General features: G+C 39.1%; 1 long non-coding RNA gene across 1 annotated transcript; it reads right to left on the bottom strand.

Moving 5' to 3' along the window:
• Window positions 1-779: 779 nt before the first annotated feature.
• Window positions 780-5,138, bottom strand: LOC120302676. The gene is made up of 3 exons (XR_005555189.1): window positions 4,345-5,138; window positions 1,092-1,218; window positions 780-919 (listed from the first exon to the last, which is right to left on the bottom strand). It is a non-coding gene; the product is annotated as an uncharacterized LOC120302676 (long non-coding RNA).
• Window positions 5,139-19,799: the final 14,661 nt, after the last annotated feature.

Genomic DNA, 19,799 nt, shown 5'->3' with positions numbered 1-19,799 from the left:
CAAACAGGGAATCTCCAAAAAGGGTTTGCCATGGAGGCGGCTCCTGACTCTGGCACCTCCGGCCCATACATGGAGGCTATGGGGTACTGGGGCACTTCCGCCACTCAGACCACTCCATCTGCTGGTCTTGGGCTCAAGAGACAGTGCTCCCAAGAGGAGTCCATTGTGGATTTGGGGAATTCCACCCCTCCACTGGACTTGGGGAATCCCACCCCCCCAAAGAACCCTCGTTTGGATTCAGAGGATCCAGCCAGTCAGCAGCTGGGTGGGTCACCTGGGTTCTTGGGGCATCAAAATCCTGGTCTGCCTAGCCTGGCAGGAGAGCTGGCAGGTCAGGCACATTCACCGGCCATTAGAAGGTCACAGCGGGCCAAGGGCCTACCTAAACATCTTGAGGACTACGTGAGGTTTCTGTCAATTCTAAGGGAACCTTACTAGTCCTTAAACAAGATGCAGAACAAACACTCAGTGAAGGAGTGTTATCTTCAACTTATTATTTGTTGTATTTTCTTTTATAAGAATTATTAATGTAAGAGTGCTCTGCCTATGTGCAGGCAATTGTGATTTCCACTAACCCCAGTCCCTTGAACACATGTACCTGTGCTGTTATATCATAAGGTATATTGTTTTATCTAGGGGGGAGAGGTGTTGTGTCCTGAGCCTGCTGAAGCATTCAGCAGGCTCAGAAATGTTGCAAATGGTCCCGGGCAGACCAAAATCTGCCCGGGACCAGACTGGCTGTCACCAGCCTTGCGCACATGTGCAAGGCACAAAAACAGCCAGATTTCTATTGGCTGACACTCTCTGAGTTTTTGACACTATAAAAGACCTGTGAGCCGTTTTGCTTTTTGCTGATTGAGAGAAGAGATCAATAAAGGAAGCTTGTTCACACAATGTGTGTCTGCTTAATGCCTCGACCCTGCAAACATAACAGATGGTACCAATTTCACTAGACAATCTGAATATATTTGTCCATTGTTTTTGATTAGTAAAAAAAAAAAAGGTTGAAATGCACTGTTTTCTAAAAATAAAACCATTTCCCACTATATATTTTTCTTTGTAGGGCAATATATTGTATAACTGTTACTCACCATGTAATCTTGACAAGGGAAGATATTTTGGTCTTGGTGGCTCTTTTGAGAGCGGTGTTTAGTTCAACAGCTATGACACTTTGCATTTCCTTCTGAGTTCTCCACAGTTGTTTTAATTTAAACACAGCTGTTAAAAGGAAAAGCCAGATTAGATTGTGTCTAATTTATTTGTATTATGATTGTTGAAAATAGTTCCTGCGGTTGCACGTCCACCTGAAACTGTCCACAATACTCATGCTAAGCCTTCGTCCTCTGCTCAGTCTTGTTTGGAGTGCTCACCTCCCCAGCGATTCCCCCCGCTCCACTGTTTTAGGTTCAGGTTCAGAAGTTATTTCTTCTTCTTTTATTATGTGGGGGAAACCGACACTGCTAATATTAGCTAGTAATGTCAGCTGGCTGATGGATTATGAGAAATTAACAATTCAGACTTAGTAATTTGAATGTAAGGTCCACTGGTTGCTGACAGCTAATAGTTCCTGGGAAATTAATGAGCCAAAGAAGAAGACTCAAATTTTAGTTGTTCGATAATTTAATCTTTCCTTCTTGCACCAGAGGTTGGTTTTTGTCAAGACTTTCATTGTGTCAGAACATTGGAAGGGACGTGAAGCCTCAATTCATGGCCACATATGCACATGCAATCATATGATGGTAATTGTATGCATAAATGTGTAGACATAAGCCAGAAATCATACTGATTATCTGAATGTCCTTAGGGGACTGTGAGCAAATCCAGTCTTTTTACAACTTCTTATAGTTCTTCATCACTGCTGACCCAAACGTGTTGTTGCTAGAAGCCAAGACCAAACATTTGTCCTCTACATTAGAGTCAAAATTCCTTATCAGTTCTTGTCTTTCTTGATTCCCATTGCCTTCCCCGCAACCTCCCCCCCAAAGACACACATGCACCCTCAACTACTTTCATGGCCCACTCTGAAACAGGTAGGTTCATCCAGCTCAGGGCCAGATTAAAGCCAAGTGATGCTCCAAGCATAGTCCAATATCATGAGATACAAACAAATGTGATGTCTGATGAAGACCTTCAAAGAAAACTTTAAAATTTTAGCCATTCACCATACCAAAGAATTTTTTAAGCAATGTAAATTAAAAACATAAAAAAGTCAGCTATGTCAAGTGTGGCAGTGAAAGAGTTAAGGGCAAAAAATTCCAATGCTCCTCTTCCCTTGGTGCCCTAAGCATGAGCTTATTTTGCTTAATGGTTAATCCAAGGTTGATCCATCTTTATGATAATATTGGTCCTGCTTTTATCATTAACAAAAATCTGAATCCTGAACAGATTGGAAATGAGGTGAGACAGCTCCTTCTGTTACGCAGAAATCTGAAGCAACCTGCTTCAGACAGAACTACGCTGTGCAAGTGGGAGAGAGAACCATTAAGGGAGATCAGAACTGGCATCCTAGTGACAAAGCAAGTTGACAATCTTGGCCCACATTGCTCCAGGCTATAAAATGTCTTCAGCTCAACCTGGAAGTAAGGCAGATTGGTGGTTTGACTAGTGATAGTGTGCACTTTTTCCAGGACACCAAAACCCAGCATAAAGCTTTCCTCAGAGATAGTGAACAACTTGAAATGATGTAAAGCACAACAATTAGTTGTGCATGTTGCTTTCTCTGGGAAAGTTTGCCAAAGGAAATGATGAAATGGCTCTTTTCTTCATCAGTTGGATTTATTAGGGGAGGAACTCTATAGAGACATTAAGTTTTAATAGCAACAAGGAGGACTACAAGGAAACCATCCTTTCAGGGTTTCAATATTAGAACATGCCAATATTACAGAGTTGGATTTTTTTTTAAATTGCTGTTTTTGCTGGTTATGTTTCTTTTAATTTGAGTTTAATTAACATAGTCTACTTTGGCATTTTATCTGAATGGCTGGATTCCCTGTATCCCTGTGTCATAGCAGATTTTCACCTCTTTGGCCCAGATTTACGTCCTGGTTAGTCAATGGTTTTTAACATTGATCTAATGCAGTGCAATGCTGCTGTATTGTGTGACAAAGCATTCTTGCATTCTGAGCTGATGTGAAAACTGGGAAGATTCTAAAGTGCCCATTATCTAGACTGATGGCACCTGAGACTTTCAAAGTGACTCCTAACACACCAAAATCTTTCCAGACAATCATGGGTTTCAAAATAGTATCTTCCAGAGTCAAAGAATCAGTTGACTGATACAAATTCCATAGATGCAATTCTTTTATCAGGACAACTGAAACTTTCCAAGCTAATTGCAGATTTTTAATAGAGTTCTTCATCAGACAAGAAGGTTAAAATACAGGGAAAAAGAAAAGAAGAAAAATGTGACAGATGTTTGTGGCATGATTATACAGGTTGCATTTTGAGATGGAATGAAATTTCCAGAACTGCAAATTACATCTCATCAGGTACAGAAATAGTGTTAGGTTGCACTAGAGGATCTCCTTAACCTTGTTAGGAAGAAAATAATAAGCATTTTTTTTATTGTTGGAACTTCATTTTTAGAAATATAGATTTTAGCTAGGAAAGCTGAATCAATTGTCATATTGTGTGAGATATAAAAATCCTTCAGAAAACTGAAAACAAAATCTATTTCCCATAGATCCTGATTTTATCCTAGAAGTTTGATCAGTTGTTGTGATCAGTTTTCATACAGAAAGCAATGACTATTCCTGTCTTAATTAGAAACTATGTATTCTGAAAAGCAACGAGGGACATTTCTAGATCACTTGCTGTTGAAATAAATAAATAAGTCAAATACAGTAATATTTTCCTACCATTCTTCTTAAAAACGTATCTAAAAAGATTATTATGTGATTCAAATAATAAACAGGCCTTGTCACACTTAACATTTCATTCCAAAGCAAACCAAAAGGGCTGAAGATGAATGGTTTTACCATATTTCAAATTGAAATGCTATTGGTGACTATATTAGCAGATGGAAAAAAAATGGAATCTGTCTTCTGAATATTGTACCTACTGAGTTTTTAGCTCCCAAAGGGTGAACATTTTATCAGCCTTGACCATTTTCTCTTAGTCTTGATTCTTGGACAATGATAAATTCACTGATGTTTTGCAAGTACAGAAATTAGTAACAGTGAACTGTTAACGAGAGTGTATACTATAATGTTACATACTAAGAGAGCAAGAATACTAATTAATTTCTGTAAAGAGAGATGCAGTGACTTAAGCTGATTTTACCCTTAACTGGGAAATTTGTATATAATCTAAATATAGAGAGAAATGAATAGACAAATTATTCACTCTTTTCTTTAGAGATTCCAAGACCTTTTCAAGTTCATATCATCAAAATTCAGCAGTAATCAACCCCAAATCATGGCATTGTGCATTCCCAGTCAAGATTTACCTAGAAATTAAAGAGAAAAAGGTGTGTTAAGCCTTTGACCAGAAAAGGAAAAGCCAAATATTGGGCCATTGAATATTTGGTTTCCAATCTCTTTGAGTCATGTGCAATTCCCCTACCACTATCTCCTTGACCACTGAGTAATGGCTTTTCTATTATATATCTACTAAGCTGAAAGGAATTTTCCACCTGTTTTACATGTCACAGAGTATTTGTTTAATACAATTTCAATACTAGCAAGGAAAGCAGATTATGTAAATTATTGGTCCCTAACATCTGCCATATTCTTCTCTGAATCAGTCTGCTTTGATTGAATGGAATTTGCATCAGGATTCCATTTGTGTTTACAGACAAGGGACTCCAGACAGATACATCAAAATCCCTCTTCCCTTCAAATAACATAATACATCATCCATATTTTATCCTGCCCCTCCCCCTCATTTTTCTTCTCACATCTGTACTATGAGATCGGCTAGCCTCAAAATTAGAGGTGGGCACTATGTCCTGCAGTGAACATCATGGTTCAGTGGAGCCTTGAAATTGTTTCTTCAATGTGGTAATCTGGAGGTTTGCAATCTATAGTATTTCTGGTGTTACTGAACTTCCATTCCCAATTATCCCAGTCAGCCTGGTCCAAGATAAGGATTACTGGGAGTTGAAGTTCAACAACCCTGTCAGTGTCACAGATTTTCTGGCCTATGTACTACCCTCCATACTTACAGACACTTTCAGTCTTTGTCTTTGTTTGTGTGTTTGTGTGTCTGTGTGTGTGTGACCTGACAAAGTTTCTGGACTGCCAGTCTGCCAGAAATACAACAGATGATGCCTCAAGCAGTGCAGAGATGGGTATGGTTTTAGCAACTGATTTCTCAGTTGTTTGTCATACACAGAACTATGTACTGTATTGCACAGAATTACAGCCACCTGGTTTTCTATCTCTAGAAAGAAATCCCAGTTAGTTTACTTTACACTGTGCCAATTTCTTAGTGACCACATGAATTCTTAATTCTGTCACCATATGGAATAACCCTTCTCAACCTGTCATTAACCTGAGAAGTTGGGGAGAAAGAAGGTGGAAGGATGAAGCAAAAATTTGAACATTCTAATACAAATCATAAGAGCAAAATTGCTACATGAGAATAAATGGATGTTATTAGAGAAGCACAGTGATTGTACCAATGCAGTCCTTATCAGAAATGACAGATTGACTTGTGAAATGGATAGAGATTGATTTTCAGATGTAAATAATTAGGGCAAAATGATCTATTATCAAGCCAGAAAACAAAGAAATGTCTACTCCCTAGATTCTGGAAGCCCTTGAGAGAATCACTCACAGCTGAAACATCACTGCTGGGACCCAGTACAAACTTGTCACAGGGCAATCACCTGTTCCCATGTATGGATCAAAATCAATGCACTTGTCAGTCAGTGAACTAAATCAAAATCTTTGCTTGATGCTGAAAACACCAAGAATGATTTCTATAAAGTTAGGTCAGATGAAGAAATCTGTGCACATTTTAATGTGAACTTACTCTTTGAATCAACAGTACTTTTTTCATATCGCAGTTTTCAAATAAAGGTATACTGTAGAATAAAATTGCATTAATATGCATATCAACATGCATATTAGTCAAACAATATAAAAATGCAGTATGCCTGGAGAAAGAAACTGTAATAGACAAGATTGCGAAAAAAATCAATCTTTCTCATTCAGGTTTCAGGTCTAAGTATGGGACTGTGACAGCATTGATCGCACTTGTGGATGACCCCGGTGGGAGGCTGCTGCTTTCAGCTGCTGCTGTGGAATGCCAGGTCAGCCTTTAATAAAGGCTTGATCATCCATGACTTCATTACAGATAGGAGAGTGGAGACTTGGATGGGTGCAGAAGGGGGAGTTTCCCTCTTGGTAATGTGCCCAGATGAGTTCTGAGTGGCATCGATTAAGGCTCAAAGGCAGGAGTGACAGAGGGTAGTTATGGCCATCCAACTTCCAGAGGCCCTGCCTCATTAATAACTAGATGGGAGACCATGTTTGCAAAGTTGGGCCCGAGGAATTAGTTAAGATTATTGCTGTGATATCAGAATCCTGGTTGTGTAAAAACTTCCCTGTTGACTGAATTGTTGACTTTATGGATGGGTTAGCAGTGGAGTTTATTTATTTAGGCACATTTGTATAGCCACCCATCTCATATAGTAACTCTGGACAGCATTCAATTTATTTTTACAGACAACATAAAAACCATTAAAGCAACAATTTTAAATTAAAAGATTAAAAATTAGATAAAAATAAAATAAATTCTCCAGGCTTGTGATCTTGAGGGATATCAATCTGACCTTCTTCGTGTAGATTTGGACAAGCTCAGGAGTTTATGGCATCATGCAATTATGGGCCTGACCCAAGTCATTGAGGGTAAGGTTACCTGACATCTAACCAAAGGAGGACATGTCCTTCTTTTTGTCCTCATGTCCTGTGTCCAGCAGGCACAGCCTTAAGATCAAATATTGTCTCATTTTTTAAGTATTTAATTCAGTAGCTTTTTATCTGTGTTTTCCTAATAAGTACTAACCATAAATTAGCAAACTCTCCTAGAAACTGAAAAAGACTTTAAAGTTATTGCTTGAGGTTTTACCCTAACCCTCTTGCAGCTTGCAACACGAACCTACTAGGCAAACAATCAGCATATTACATTCCTCTCAGTGTGTATTCCCCATTGTGTGTCTCACTTGTAATCCCTTCCTCTCCAATGAATGTGAATACAAATATTAAATAAGGTGCTTTCCTTTCTCCTGTATTTGTCCTATTGTCCTTTGCTTGTTCAAATATTTGGTAACCCTAATTAAGGGCCTAATACAAAAAGCAGTCATACATTGGATCTGTTTTTTGTCTCAGGGCAATGGTGGCATGATCTGGTTTTGGAATGATTGCCATCACTCTCTTAACTTGATCACTTTCTGGTTGGCATGGAGTGGCTGAATGCTTGCTCTAGCCACAAAGCTATTCATTTCAGGTGCTTGATTTAACTGGGTTTCAGAGGATTTTGGGGTTGTTCATGAAGGTCATGCATATAGCCTTGGTTTCTGTTTGGAGCGAGAGAATATTTAAATCTAATTATGCATTTGCTTGTGCATGGAGCCCTGGGTTCCCCTTAGTTTACATAGGGCATAGACGTAAAATGGCAGAAGATACCTGGAGCACTATTACAGGACAAGGAGCAAATCTAATCATACATGGGTAAAGGCCTCTATTAAGGACTACCTTATGGTGACAAAGGATGCAAAACATACTTATTTTATAATATCTATAAATAGCCAACCAGTGGTCCTGCTTAGGTGTTTCCTTGGCAGGATGGAACCAGAAATGTACTACAGGACCATTGTGAAGACTACCTCAAGCATCTGTCAGCTAAAGTTGATCCCAAAGCTTGCTATCTGGCAGGTCCCATAGAGATGACTGAGGCATGGTCTGGTTTTATTATATGGGAAGAGTTACTGTTGTTACTTTGAAAAAAAAATCAGATAAGGTCCTCGGGACTGTGAGCTTAGACCCAGGTCTCTCCTTATTAGCTCAAGCTTTCAGGAAGAGAACAAGTGCTTGGGTTAAGGTAGTGATCAGTACATCCTTCAGAGAGAAAATGTTCCTGCTGATGCTTAAGGAAGTGATGGCTTGACCTCTTCTTAAGAAACTATAACTTGAGCCAACTATATTGGATTATTTTTGTTCTATTTCCAACCTTTCATTTGCAGAGAAAGTTAATTGTTTTAAGGGAAGAGTATGGAAAAAGCAAATTATCTGGACTATTATCAGTATGGTGACCTAGAAAGCATTATGCTTGTGGATGACCTCTGCAGAAATGAGATGACTGAGGGATTGCATCCATTCTGACTATCCTCAATCACTCAGGTACTTTCGATGCTATTAATCATGATGTGCTTCTGAACTACCTCAGGGAATTGGGCCACAGTATTTCAGCAGTTCTGTTCTTTCCTGAGTCTAGACCTGGCTCCAGTCAGTGTTGATTGGGGGAGAGATTTGTCCCATGACATTTTTTTTACAGAGTCCCCCTTTTTTGTAGATCCTGTTCTGTCCCAGCCTACATGAGTCCTTGTTAAACTCACAAGAAGAAACTCCTCTTCCAACAAGCAGACTGGAACTGCAGGAAAAAAACAATCCCCTTTTATTATTCACAAACCTGAGTCAATGTCCAAGACAAACAAACATAGTTCACAGAAACTCGATCCTCAACACGAACGGTTGCCTTCGACAACCAGAACCTCCCACACCTTCCCTTTTATTATGCAGCCAAGGCGTGGCTTCCTAATGCCTTCTCCTTTGCCTTTGGAGCTGCCCCATTGCATTCCTTTGTCCTACTCTCTTTTCTTGTTGGCGTTTTCATGCATCCTGGATATCTCCCAGCTGTGATTCTCACTGTCCAACTCAGACTCCCAGCACAGCTGTGTCTCAGCCTGAGCATGAGTAGAGGGGCTAGGCTCCCCGTCACACTGTAAGTCTTGGAGCTCCTCAGAGCCTTCCTCTGACTCTGATGTCACTCCAGGCCCCTCCTCCTCCTCTGATTCCTCAGACTCAATTGCTGGGTCCACTGGCTGGCAAGGAATCACAACAGATCCATTTATGCTCTCTTCAACCCTGCTGATATGCTGATGGCACAATTAGATATTCTATCAGGAACTAATCAAATAATACTTTTGAGATTGTTTCTTAGTATCTGGAAGATTCAGGTTTTAGGATTGCATGGATCCAGCAATTTTCCCTCTTTAATTCTCATCTCTGCAGCATTGGGGCAAAATTTGAAGGTTCTCTTAGGCTTGTGGTACTTGTTTGAAGAACAGATGGCAGCTGTGAGTAGGAGGGCCTTTGGATAAATCCATCTTATCCAACAAATGCATCCTTTCCTGGATCTCTCAGGCTTTGGTCATTTCCTGAGTGGATTACTGCAATACATAATACATGGGGCTGCCCCTGAAGACTACTCAAAACTGCAACTGGTCCAGATTGCAGTAGTGTGAGCAATTATAGATATACTTCCATATGCCACTGCTCTATAAGCTGTAATGGCTTCAAATGGGCTTCTTCTTCAAGGTGCTAATTGGGTTATTCTGGGGAAAATAAACAATGTTTGTTTTTCCCTCTCTCCAGAGAAATCCAAATCTTATCACAGCTTAGGATCTGGAAATTAGTCTCAAACCTCATTCTCTGACATCATATAATTTTGCATGGAAAAACATCAGGTCAGGTCAGTGAATAAAATAATAAAGTTCATTTTCCCATTTCCCCAATCAATCCTACATGCAGGAGTATCAGTATATGGGAGGACGTGGGAGGTGTCAATGCATATAAAAAAGGGTGGGGCTTTGACTATTGGAATTACATCTGCCACTTTGATGCTATAACATCATCCTGCTGCCTATTTGTGCCAGCCTGTCATAGGACCCTCTCTTGTTCCAGGTTGGCTGGGCTTCTAAAAAAGCCTCAACCAAAATACACTTGCAAATTGTAGCTGCAGCTTGGCTTAAATGGGACTGGAGAGATATTACCAGCTGCCTGGAAGAAGTTAAGACAACATCTGGATCACATTTTTCTCATCTTTCTCCCTTTGCACTGTGGGAAGGTACACATACACCAACACATTTTCCCCTTGATCAGAGTCATTTGCAAAGCCTAACAGATCAATATGCACTTTCCAGTCCATCTGCAGATGTTGGTGTGAGCTGCATGAGGTTATGGAGATTTAACCAGGAAGGTAGCAAGAATCCAACTCAAACCTTTCCTCCCATTGCAAAAGAGCCCTGAAATATCAGCAGGGAGCAAGCAAGCTGCCCAAATGCTCAAACAAGCTACCCCACAGGGAAACCAGGTTCAAAATAAGGAAAGGAGGAAAACTCCGTGGCCCCAGCCTCTTGACTTTGTGAAGTGCAGAGGAAAAGCTCAGAATATGAAAATTAGTCCCAAGCGTTGTTCAATTCCCTTTTATTCATTTATAGTTTAGAAAGACTTAAGCCTGGGTTCTCCTTATCCAATGAATGAAAAACTAGGGGTGAAATATCAAAAACAGAGAGGAAGAATTGAGCATCACCATTCTACAGGTATATTATTGAACTGTGAAGAAGAAAATTCTAGCGATTTTGAAAAATGATTTTACTTCTCATTTGAAATGTATGCTGCTCTCTATATTGGAAACTCCTAAATATAATATTGTTGCAGTCTTTCTTATGATGACTATTAAAGGAAAAGCAAAACTAACAGAATTTATAGCTGACATAACAGAACCATTAATTGGAATATGAGGACCTGACATAGTCATCATACTGATGTCTAATAAAGTAAGAGGGTGCTGCCTCCCAATCAATGAATAATTTTGTATAAAGTAAGCAGCCATGGTATTTTAGCTTGAAGCATGGTGGAGAGGGATTGGGGAATTGTAGTTTATAGATTATGGCATGGCACAAAAAGAGGATTCTTTTTTAGAAAATCAGAGGTAACCACTTGTTTAAAAAGGATTCAAGGAACCAGTTAAAAAGTGCTCTTTCCCCTTGAATAATCTTAGATGGAAGCCTTTGGGGTAAAGAATCTGATCTTGGACTCCCATCACTTCCAATGCTATTGTTCCTTAAGAAATTAAATTTTGATTTGGTAAGCTTTGAGATGTTTTTCTTAAAAGTGATTTCCAGCAGCCCACATCTTTGAAAATAAAATAAATTCTAATTAACAGCTTCCTTGGCACCAAGGAAGATGAGGAGAATTTTTTCCAAGATCTTCCTTAATCAAAGGAAGGTGAAACCAATACTTAATTAAGTAAGAAGCTTGATGATTGATGGAAAACACTCCTTTTCTGCCAGTTAAGACTGGTTCCTACCTGGGTTGATGACTGGGTAGGAGAATCATACTTGGAACTGTCTGGTAATTGTTGGCTTAAGGAAGATCTGGTTTGGAAACACATAGCAGTGTGCTTTGAAAGCCCAGAAAATGTTGCAACATATGATTGTGTTCAACTTTGCTTAGAAATCCTGCTATTAATTTGGATGTTCTTTAATCCAGTTATGTGTGGACAAATGTTTGAACTGTTGGCAGATTGGCCAAAAAAAGCAAAATAAATAAATAAATATTCAAAGTAATGCTCTGCATTATTCCCTGGGGCTGTGGGTGGCAAATATAATCATGCTCTAGATCTTGTTCAAATCTTATCCAACACCAGATCTCTCTGAATGCACATATCACTTTAATGATATAAATACTTTTGACTATTGTTATAATAAGATTTTTCTGGGCTGGAATTAGGATGATACTTGAATACAACTGTTGCACATTTGCCAGTTGTCTTGGTTTGGCCAGGTTAATCAGACATTTGCAGCGAGTGATTTCCCTATAGGAACCTGCAACTTAGGAGAGGAACTTCCACTTGTGTGGAAGCAAATAGTGGGTGGATTTGCTTCAATTTATCTAAGAGAGAAAGAGCTCTGATGCCTTAAATTACTTCAAGGGGATGAAGTAATAAACCCAATAAATTGATCATTAGAGCCTTCTCAGGGATGTTTCTGGCATTCAGGGGTAGAATGCTTTTGAATCTATATCCCGTTCTGACAATAATAATTCATAATCAGGAATGCACTGATTGTTGCTATAAAAGCAATCTACATCTCAATCTACAATTCCCCAATCCCTCTGCACTATGCTTCAAGCTAAAATACCATGGCTGCTTACTTTATAAAAAATTATTCACTGACTGAGAGGCAGCACCCTCTTACTTTATTAGACATCAGTATGATGACTATGTCTGGTCCTCATATTCTAATTAATGGTTCTGTTATGTCAGCTATAAATTCTGTTAGTTTTCCTTTTCCTTTAATAGTCCTCATAAGAAAGACTGCAACAATATTATATTTAGGAGTTTCCAATATAGAGAGCAGCATATATCACAGCTAGTGGCCATGAAAACAACAAATATGAACCTTATAAAGAATTTTTTCCCCTCTGGATTCTAACCCCAGGGAGGCAGCGCTTCATCAATTGTTTTGAAAATGCTTCATCAATTGTATACAAAGTCACCCTCAGCTTGTCTCTGTCCTAACACAGAGGCAGCCTGCAATGACACTTTGGGGTTCTGTTTTAATTCAATCTCCTCAATGATTCCTTTCCTGTTGGTCATTGTGTGGAGTAACTGGCACACCTCTCCCCTTGATCACTCCCCTTTCTGCTTCTTTGCTATTTTTTTATGTTTGTATCCTAGCAAAGGAACATGCCCACATAAAGCCTGATTACTGCTGTGCTTTATATGCCAAGAAATAGACATCACATGGCTTCCTTCTATCTGTCTCATGAGCAGTGTACTGAAGCATCTGGTTTATTGGCTCCCATGCATATGTGCAATCAGTGTATCACTGTTTTGGGGAAGCAATTGCTAGTCAAAGAGAATCAGTAAAGCATTGAATTTCACCCTGCTCATCCACTGGTGGAGCAGTAAAATGCTAGATATTTTTAAAAGTTCACCATGCACCAGGGAAAGGATAGGCCGGCTGGCTGGCTGGCCTTTCTACCTGTTGAAACCGATAAAAAAGTTTTGCCAGTTGTGCCAGCTGGGAATGTGTCATCTACTGGTGAATCTCCAAAAGTGGACTTCTTCAAAAGGTACATCAATAGTTCACTTGTCCTCAAAGAACTACTCATGGAAATGAAACCTACTGGTACTTGTTTTCTAGAAAGGGTGAAAGGAATGAAGAAGCAGTGAGTCCACTAGTCAGTACCATAGCTCTCCAGCAATGGTGTCAGACTGTGATAAAGTGGCTTGTCAAATTGGTAGTTGTCATCCAAACAGAACATCTGGCCAGCATCTTACTTGAATTTTCTCACTTTAATTTGTCACATTTCTCATTTGAATATCCCATGCCAGTCTGTGCTAGAATACTCACAATATGTTTCATTTAACAGGAACTGTGGGTGCAATTCAAAAGTAAAAAAGAAAAAAAATCTGAACCCTGAATCCTGTAGCACATGGCCAATAGTTCTTTAGGGAAGTGAAATTTCCTGCTGGCTTCATGGTCTCTAGTCATCTCCTTTTCTCCCCTGCTAGAAAATCAGGCATTTCTGCTGACAGTGATGAGAAATTGAACTGACAAGCCATCTTACCACAGCCTGACACCACTGCTGGAGAGCCACTTGAAAATAAACTGTGGCAGGAAGAAATCCAAGATAATCTGGCATCAAAATATTTATATACCACACTCTGACCTCTCATTGAATGCATTGGTTTATTAAGAAAAACTGCAGCAGAAAAGGTGTTCCAAAGTCAGAGAAGTGGTGTTCCTGCAACTGACCCCATTCATCACTCCTCCTTATTGAGGTACTCCTTGCTTCCATCATGGGAAGCAAGGAAGTCAATTAATTGCAGAACATAAATCAGGCAGTTAGAATAAGAAGTGCCACAGTGCAACGAGATGAAAGAAGGAAACCCTTTTGTACAGGCAGATAGATATACAGAAGCTTTGACAGTGTGAGCTTTCTAAGTGGACTTTTTATTTATGTCCACAGCTGCTGTTTTTTAAATCATGTAGATTTTCAACAGGAATGGCTTTCATTATTACTGATATACAGTACATTAACAGAAAGAATGTATTTTTCGCTTCCTGTATGTGGGTTAAAGATAAAGAAACCCGACCACGGGTTATCCTACAGAGATGTTGCTGGCTATCAGAATATCAAAAGAGAGATTTTTAAAGTATTTCTGTACTCACCTGGATATCCCTTGGGGAGGGGGGCAGAAAATAGAGGGATAGGAAGGAAAAGGGCCTGATTATTCGGCAAGAATCCCAACTAGGAGCATTCCAGGCTGCAGCATTTCTTTCCTCATTCCATCTGCACATGTAAACATATGAATGTGAATGTATAGCCCAAAGGACAAAGCCGGTCAAACTAAATCAACTTAAGAGTTAAATTAATATTATCTGATCCTGATTACTTGCTCTTCTATTGTTTCTAGCCAGGTTTCAGCACTCAATATTTCTGAGTCTGCAGCAGGACAGCCTTTTACTAAAAGCAGTAAACTTTGAGAACTTCGTTACCACACCTTTGCTGAATGTATCCAACCCAAATGGAGTCATTAAAAGGACATCCTTGGTGAGCTTCAGCAGTCACTATGGAAAGCAAGGGAGGAGGCAGCTAAAATATGTTGATCTTAGGTTGTTATGAAGATCCAGTTTGGGGAAGTCTCTCGTGCTACTAATGATGCAGAAAGTGTCTAGGGATGATTAATGGAGCTGTCAAGCTGCACGGAGAATGGTGTGTGTGCTGAGTGACAGGAATTGGTACCCTGAGTTGGAACTTCTTTCATCAAGAGCTGAAAAATAGAAGAGAGATTCAAAATGGTACCTTTTTAAACAAACCTTGCTGAGTTGCTTGGAAAATTTGCTAATGTTTGCTAAAAGTTTGACCTGGGAAAGTTGTTAGAGATGAGAACTAGATTATTATTCCAAAAGTAGAAATGTGCCATTAGGATGGAAACTTAAACTATCTTCATTAGTTTTTGAAATTCATTTTTGAATTTTGAAAATGTGTATTTTATGATATAGATTTTTCCAATTTGGAATGAGATTTCTTTTCCAATCAAAGACATTTTCACCCCTTATTACTTATTAGGCCTGCGACTTGAGCAGATAATTATTAATTCTTTCTATACCTTCTATAATCTTCTATCTTTCCTTTGTTCGCATACCCCCTTTGTCCATATACCCCATAGTTTTCTAATGTCCAAATGTTCAGAGGAAAATCTTATTATATGAAGAATCTTATAGCATCTTAAAAATCAAGAGCTTTAATATTACAAAAAGCATTTGTGGACCCAAGTTCAAATTGTCAAATTAGGAAGAAAATGAAATCAAGATAGCAATAGCAATAGCACTTAGACATATATACCATTTCACAATGTTTTACAGACCTCTCTAAGTAGTTTACAGAGTCACATATTGCCCCCAACAATCTGGGTCTTCATTTTACCCACTTCGGAAGGATGGAAGGCTGAGTCAACTTTAAGCTGGTCAGAATCGACCTCCTGTCTGTGGGCAGAGTTAGCCTGCAATACTGCATTATAACCACTGCACCACTTTATCAAGAAGGCTAATAGTTGATAGTTTTATTGTTTTGTGCTACACTGCTGTTTCTTTGCTTATCAAGTGCAAATTACAATCAGGTACCACACAATTCCAGCAGACAAAGAATGAATCTTTTCAATAGGAAGGAAAAATCTAGTATGTAAAATAGCCATTGTAGATGTGTAAATATTCTACACACAAACACAAAATTGTGTGCATTAAAAAAATGCTACTATGTTTGAACCTCTTTATTTCCCTTGGAGCTGGGAGATTTCATGCAGCTTTGCTCCTCCCTGCCCAACAGTGAAGCAATAAAAGTGCTTCAAGATGAACTAGCAAAAATACAATGCCAGAGGAATCCCAAAAGTATTGTGCTGCTGTGACACTGAAATGAATTGTCCTTATTTAACATAAAAACTGCATAAAAGCATAGAAAGGAACAGGAGATTCTGGGTCCTATACTTAAAAACAGGTTTTGGGCTACTATACACTGAACATCAACATAATGGGAATATTGTGGGTTACGGGGTTGCATACCACTTTACAATGCCTTGGTAAGGCCACACTTGGAATACTGCATCCAGTTTTGGTCACCACAATGTACAAAGCTGCTGAGACTCTAGAAAGAGTATAGAAAAGAGCAACAAAGATGATTAGGGGACTGGAGGCTAAAACATATAAGGAATGGTTGCTGGAATTGGGTATGTCTAGTTTAACGAAAAGAAGGACGAGGGGGGATATGATAGCAGTGTTCCAATATCTCAGGGGCTGCCACAAAGAAGAGGGAGTCAAGCTATTCTCCAAAGCGCCTGAGGGCAGGACAAGAAGCAACAGATGGAAACTAATCAAGGATAGAAGCAACTTAGAACTAAGGAGAAACTTCTTGACAGTTAGAACAATTAAGCAATGGAATAACCTGCCTCCAGAAGCAGTGAATGCTCCAACACTGGAAGTTTTTAAGAAGAGACTGGACAGCCATCTGTCCGAAATGGTGTAGGGTTTCCTGCCTGAGCAGAGGGTTGGACTCGATGACCTCCAAGGACCCTTCTAACTTGATGATGATGATGATGATGATGATGATGATCTGGGAAAGCCTCAAAGTGCCTAAAAGAATGAGTAGAATCAACATGATAGGCTACTTCCAGGGATCTTCTCTGGGTGGGAGCTAAGTAAAAAAAAGGCAAGATGTTGGCCCCTGCTGCAAAATCAAATCCCTGCTTGCTTTTACGTGCATTGCACATGGTTTCTGATTGTTCTGGGTACAATGTTAAGGGCTAGTTTTCACCTGTAAACCTTTTTTGTGGTTTGGTACTTAGGTATTGCTTATACCAACTATATTTGGTCACATCAACAAGATCATTTTGGGAGAAAGAACTAATAATTCATCACTTTCAGGATGTATATGGGGTTAATGAAAGTGTAAGTGTAGTGTAGTGTAAAGATTCTGCTTTCAGTAATAGCAGCAGCAGCCCTTGAAACAGTCTTCCAGCTGAAAACAGACTAGCTGTTATACAGTTATTTGTTTAAAATTAATAATCTATTTATATTGAAAATATTGAGTTAATGTAGTATCTGGTTATTTAATGCTATATAAATTCTAGAAACTTTTAATCAGATGTTCCCTGGATGTTTTGGTTCTGTTTTTTAATAATTTGTAAACTGCCAGAAGTCATTTTATAGTGGAAACGGAATAAAAATAAACAAAATAAAACAAAACAAAGGGTGCATCCTCTTTGATGACTCTAGCTTAGTTTGAGAATGCAAAACACCAGCTTCAGTTTCCCATAAAATGTTTCCCAGTAGTGTATTTAGAGCAGGGGTCTTCAGACTTGGCCCTTTTATGACTTGTGGATTTCAACTCCCAGAATTCCTCAGCCAGACATGCTGGCTGAGAAATTCTGGGAGTTGAAGTTCACAAGACATAAAAAGGCCAAGTTTGAAGACCCCTGATCTAGAGATTGAGAAATATTACTGTAAATGAAAAATAAAATAAAATGGCATTCCATTTGATTTGGCAAATGACATAACACTTTGTCTTTTCCTGCCTGTGATCATCAGTTCAGCAATGTGCAGTATATAACCTCAGTAACTATTCTTTTCACAACCCACCCCCATCCTTCTGTATGCTCTGTGTTTGCTTGCTGCTTTTATTATGTTTACCAAACTGCCAATCAAAGATAGCAGTCCAATTTCCATTCTCCATTGATACATATTTTTGAGATCAAAGTTAACAATAAGCCTTAGCACACAGTGGTACCTTAAGCACAGATATTGAAGTGGCATATGTTGATTTGAATTGGGGGAGAGTGGGTTGAGGGAACAGGCTAGACTCTAGCTTCCTAACTTGTAATATTATGACACTGTATCCATATCATTTCTTGAGCAGGATCTTGCTTCTGCCCCAGTGCAAATATAACATGATATTGAAATGTCAATTCCAGTGGCCTTTGTTTATCACAAAAAGATTCAATAGGTATATGCTGTACTAAAAAAAAAAAGCTCTGAAATCACTTTTATGTTGTGATTTGGAAGAAAGGAATATCTCTGCCCAGATGCATGTGAAAGTAATACAAGTATATGTTAAAATTTAATAAATAATAAAAAAATCTGCAGCAAGGTGACTAAAAGTCTGCCCTAAGAACCTTTAGTTTATACCTTCTGTGCAATTTGCAGGTATAGTGGACTCTTTTGTATATAACAGAACCCTGCAATATTCTGGATTGTCTCCCAAAAGTATTTTGGAGTACATGAGAGTTAGAACCTGATAGCTTTTTGAAATATCTTAAAGCAACTGTGCTTTTTCCTGGAATTGCATAATGGGTGCTATTATGTTCACACTCCTGAGTGCTCTGTAGCACCACATAGACTTAGTGTATAATATATTCCACCTCTGATCTGAAAAGGACATTAGAACAAACCACCTTGTTGGAGATCATGGGCAACTTGCCTAAATCCTATACATCAGGATTTTAAAATGGAGTCATTCCTATTATGTTAAATAAAGAATAGATATAAATACATACACAGAATCTTTTCAAACTTTAGTTGTGCTGATGTGTAACTCATCTATAGTTCAGTTGGTATGCAAAGGATTCTACACGACTAGGACAAAAGTGGTTGGATACTCTGACTATATGGAAATCTACCTACAAGCATTCATTTAGACAAAGATTGATTAATTGAGCAGATTTGGAAACTGCCTGATTCCAGACTGACTCAGGCCTGTACTTAAAATAGGAAAATAATAAAATCAGCCTAAATATCTGGACAGACTATGTAACAGTAGCATCAGGGCAGGAAAAGAACAAGACTAGAACAAGAGTCTAAACAAAGAAAGAAACAAATAAGACTGCAGGAGGCTGGCTCAGTTGTTATTGTTAATTGCGAAGTCCGACCCCATGGACAATGTTCCTCCAGGTCTTCTTGTCCTGTACCATCTTCTGGAGTCCATTTAAGTTCACGCCTACTGCTTCAGTGACTCCATCCAGCCACCTCATTCTCTGTCGTCCCCTTCTTCTATTGCCCTCAATCTTTCCCAGCATTAGGCCCTTCTCCAGTGAGTCCTTCCTTCTTATTAGGTGGCTAAAGTATTTGAGTTTCAACTTCAGGATCTGGTCTTCTAAAGAGCAGGCAGGGTTGATCTCCTCTAGGACTGACCGGCTTGAATGCCTTGCAGTCCAAAGGACTCGCAGGAGTCTTCTCCAGCACCATAGTTCAAAGGCCTCAATTCTTTGTCGCTCGGTCTTTTTTATGGTCCAACTTTCACATCCACACATTGCAACTGGGAAACCATGGCCTTGACTATATGCACTTTTGTTGGCAGGGTGATATCTCTGCTTTTTAGTATGCTGTCTAGATTTGCCATAGCTTTCCTCCCCAGGAGCAAGCGTCTTTTAATTTCTTGACTGCAGTCCCCATCTGAGGTGATCTTGGAGCCCAGGAAAATAAGCTGGCTCAGTAGCTGTGCATTAAACATTAGTACCATCTAGGCCCAGAGGCTTCTGCTGCCTGGCCTCCAGGAATGAAAAGGGATCACCCATCCTGGATTCAGTATAAAACTTTGTCTAGGCTTCTAGACAAGCGACATTATGCAAGGACAGTGCAAAAGCAAATGGCATTTTTTGCTTTTAACTGTGTGACAACAAACATTAACAGAACAGAAAGACATTTCACTAATCAAAGTTCCACTGGTCAGTATCCAAATACGCAACCCTAGATTATTATTTTTTTTTTAAAAAAATTGATTTACTCTGTAGAT

The sequence above is a fragment of the Crotalus tigris genome, unplaced genomic scaffold (genome assembly GCF_016545835.1).
Source record: "Crotalus tigris isolate CLP2741 ecotype Arizona unplaced genomic scaffold, ASM1654583v1 scf7180000024437.13266115, whole genome shotgun sequence".
NCBI lineage: Eukaryota > Metazoa > Chordata > Lepidosauria > Squamata > Viperidae > Crotalus > Crotalus tigris.
The sequence above is the reverse complement of the archived record's forward strand: the minus strand, read 5'-3'. Positions and strand labels throughout refer to the sequence as shown.